The sequence below is a fragment of the Borostomias antarcticus genome, assembly GCF_949987555.1.
Source record: "Borostomias antarcticus genome assembly, chromosome: 20".
NCBI classification, from domain to species: domain Eukaryota; kingdom Metazoa; phylum Chordata; class Actinopteri; order Stomiiformes; family Stomiidae; genus Borostomias; species Borostomias antarcticus.
In genome coordinates this window covers 3534065-3538167 of record NC_140253.1, presented here as the reverse complement: position 1 = coordinate 3538167, position 4103 = coordinate 3534065, and the positions used below count along the sequence as shown (strand labels likewise).

The 4103-nt window shown below is 49.4% G+C and overlaps 1 protein-coding gene across 1 annotated transcript in view; it reads left to right on the top strand.

Annotated features, from left to right (window-relative positions):
• lef1 (lymphoid enhancer-binding factor 1) overlaps window positions 1–4103 on the top strand; it is a gene marked incomplete at its 3' end in the record, with an annotated part of 48798 nt that overhangs the window by 30472 nt on the left and 14223 nt on the right. The gene's annotated exons all lie outside the window — the stretch shown is intronic.

Here is a 4103-nt window from a genome sequence, read left to right as displayed (position 1 = left end):
CACACACACACACAAGAGCAATAATACACACGCACACACACAGCGCACAAGCAATAATACACACAACACACATACACACACACAAGCATAATACACACACACATACACATACACACACACACAAGCAATAATACACACACAACACATAACACACACAAACCAACAATAATACACACACACACAAGCAATAATACACATATACACAACACACACACACACACACATACAAGCAATATTGCACACACACACACAAGCAAGAAAACACACACAAGCACACTAACGAAGCTTAAGCGAGTAATAAACTGACTACCTGAATGAATGTGCTCATTGTAAGTCGCTTTGGATAGAAGGGTAAATGACTAATGTAATAATGTCCATGTAAAAAGCTCAACCATGCTTCTTCATGAATTTGTACCTCTCCTTTGCAATATCACATCCTTCCATCCTTCCATCTCTCCACCCCCTCCATCTCTCCACCCTCTTCATCCCTCCATCTCTCCATCCCTCCATCTCTCCCATCCCTCCATCTCTCCATCTCTCCATCCCTCCATCTCTCCATCCCTCCATCATCTCACTCATCAGCCCTCCTTTTGGGATTAGTCTGTCTATTCTAGTTGGCTTTTCTACCTTTCTGGGCTCTCTGCCCTATCAGCCTGCCCTCTCTATACCTCCCTCTCTCTCTCCCTCTCTCTCTCTCTGCCTATCAGCCTTGCCCTCTCTCTACCTCCCTCTCTCTCTTCCTTCTCTCTCCTGCTCTCTCTCCCCCCCCCTCTCTCTCCTCTCTCTCTCCCTCTCTCTCCGCCTCTCTCTCTCTGCCTATCTGGCCTGTTCTCTCTCTCTCCCCCTCTCTCTATCTCTCTCCCTCCCCCTCCCTCCCTCTCTCTCTCTCTCTCTCTCTTTCTCAGTACTGCACTACACTGCATGCCCACTGTATAATGATCACATAACCAGTGCCTCGTAGCCGTAGGCAGAATCAGATATGTTTTGGATTAAAGAAGCGTTGTGAAACTGTGAGACCTTCTGAAATATGAGCAGCACGTTTGCGACGTGGTTCTCATGAAAATTATATAATATTGAAAAACACACGCGTGCCGAAATGTGATTTGGGTCGATGGCGGCCTGCGTCCCTCTCTCTGACGCTTAAATTAAAAGATGCTGATCTCCTGCAGGTACAGGCCAGAGAATGAAAACGGCGTACATCTGAACACGCATGGTAAGACAAACCCTCCACGCCCCTCTCTCTCTCTCTCCCTCTCTCTCTCTCTCTCTCTCTCTTTCTCCCTCTTTCTCTCTCTCTCTCTCTAAACCTCCTCCCTGGTTTTGATCTATGTTCAAATCTTTCCCCGGGTCTAAGATACCTTGTGTAGAAAAGTGTGTATTCACAGACTAATCCTAAATGATTCAATCCATCCCACCACTTATGAACATGGTGTGTGTGTGTGTGTGTGTGTGTGTGTGTGTGTGTGTGTGTGCATATGCAATGTCCTACTCCTACACATTTCTACATTAATCCATTGTACCAACCAAGCTCAGGTCCCTACTGTCCTCTCTGTTAGTCTCTCAGAGCAGCAGTTCTGTCCCTGTCCCCTCTGTTAGTCTCTCAGAGCAGCAGCTCTGTCCCTGTCCCCTCTGTTAGTCTCTCAGAGCAGCAGCTCTGTCCCTGTCCTCTCTGTTAGTCTCTCAGAGCAGCAGCTCTGTCCCTGCTGTCCCCTCTGTTAGTCTCTCAGAGCAGCAGCTCTGTCCCTGTCCCCTCTGTTAGTCTCTCAGAGCAGCAGCTCTGTCCCTGTCCCCTCTGTTAGTCTCTCAGAGCAGCAGTTCTGTCCCTGTCCCCCTCTGTTAGTCTCTCAGAGCAGCAGCTCTGTCCCTGTCCCCTCTGTTAGTCTCTCAGAGCAGCAGCTCTGTCCCTTCTGTCCCCTCTGTTAGTCTCTCAGAGCAGCAGCTCTGTCCCTTCTGTCCCCTCTGTTAGTCTCTCAGAGCAGCAGCTCTGTCCCTGCTGTCCCCTCTGTTAGTCCTCTCAGAGCAGCAGCTCTGTCCCTGTCCCCTCTGTTAGTCTGTCAGATGTTAGTTCTACTTCCTGTCCTGCAGAGTTGAGAGAGAGCCAGCCTGCTCAGACTGATGTGATGTTGGGCTTTAGCTCCATATGGAGGTGCTCTCTCTCTCTCTCTCTCTCTCTCTCTCTCTCTCTTCCCCCAGCCATGGGTCCATGTGGGCTGCATGTGTGTGTGTGTGTGTGTGTGTGTGTGTGTGTGGTGTGTGTGTCCGTCCCTACGACCTATAGGCTGCATGCCTGCACGTCTGCCCGGAGGCCACGGTAGCTAGACTTTATCTCTGTTTCTCTCCTCTATCTCTCTCTTTCTCTATCTGTCCCTCTACCTCTCTCTTTCTCTCCTCTATCTCTCCTCTACCTCTCTCTTTCTCTCCTCTATCTCTCTTTCTCTCCTCTATATCTCCTCTAGCTCTCTCTCCCCTCTACCTCTCTCTTTCCTCTATCTCTTTCTCTCCTCTACCTCTCTTTCTCTCTATCTGTCCTCTATCTCTCTCTTTCTCTCCTCTTTCTCTCTATCTGTCCTCTACCTCTCTTTCTCTCCTCTACCTCTCTTTCTCTCCTCTATCTCTTTTTCTCTCCTCTATCTCTCCTCTCTCTCATCCTCTCCTCTCTTTCTCACCTTTGTCTCTCCTCTATCTCTCTCTTTCTCTCCTCTATCTCTCCTCTATGTCTCTCATCCTCATTCTATTTCTCCTCTCTCTTTTTCTCCTCTCTCTCCTCTATCTCTCTTTCTCTCCTCTATCTATCTTCTATCTCTCTCTCTCACCTCTTCTCTCATGTTTATTACTCTCTCCTCTGACTTCTCTCTTTCTCTCTCCTCATTCTGTCTCTGTTCTCCTCCTCTCTCTCTTTCTCTCTGCTCTCTCCTCCTCTCTGCTCTCTCCATCTCCTCTCTCTCTCTCCCTCTCTCTCTCCGAGGGGAGTCTGGTAGCATCCTGTTGTCCTACTAGTCTTCTGTCATTGCCTGAGCCGGGCAGATGTGACAAATCTGTTCACTCGCGACAAAACCGCCAACCCAGAGCAAACAAGTCAATTCCTGACCCTCTCTACCCCTCTCTCCCTGTCTCTCTCTCTCTCTCTTTCTCTCACTCTCTCTTTGACAATCCAAACCGGAGTGTTCCCTGTCCCCCTCCGCCTTCTGTAAGCAGTTTATCTCTGATCCAGTAGTTAGCGCCTCCCAGCCCGGGTGGGACGGACAGCCCCTCCGACCCCCTCCCCCCCGACAGTCATCTGCATGAGACGGAGAAAACCTTCCTCCTCCGTCTCCTCTTCCTCCTCCTGCTCCTCGCCGTCCTCCTCCTCCTCCACCTCCCCCTCCATCTCCTCCTCCTTTCATCCACCCCTTCTCTTCCTCCTGGCCCACCACAGCCAATCAGATCCCAGAATGTCAGCTAGCTAGCTTAGCAGGATTGGGGTTCGACCTCAGTGTCTACCACGGAGGAACATCTTTAAATGAACTTGTTTATTTGTTTTAATCTGCTCTCCCTCTCTCTCTCTCTCTCTCTCTCTCTCTCTCTCTCTCTCTCTCCCTCTCTCTCTCTCCTGCTCTCTCATTCCCCTCTCTCTCTTCCCAGTGAGACATGTGACATGGTTTTTGGAAGAGATACATGTTCAAACACGGACGACATTCATTTTCTAACCGGCGCGTTTTAAAGAGCTTTCATGTTTCGTGTTTGTAATTAGGAATCTTTTGACAGTTTGAGAGCTCACAACTTAATGAGAACTTAATTTCTGTGTTTGTGTGTGTGTGTGTCTCTTTGTGGACCAGGCGTACCGCACAGCTGGATAACAGACACGCGCACACACACACACACACACACACACACACACACACACACACACACACAGGAACTTGAGGAATGACCATTACTCTAACATTGTGAAATGAGGGTTTCCGCCTTTCCTTTTCCCCCTCCATCCCTCATTCCCTCCCTCCCTCCTGTCACACTCCTCCTCTGCCCCTCCCTTCCTCTTCATTAATACGTCTCTCTCTCTCTATCTGTCTGCTCCCTCTCTCCCTCTCTACCTCCGTCCCTGCCTTTCTCTCTCTCTCTCT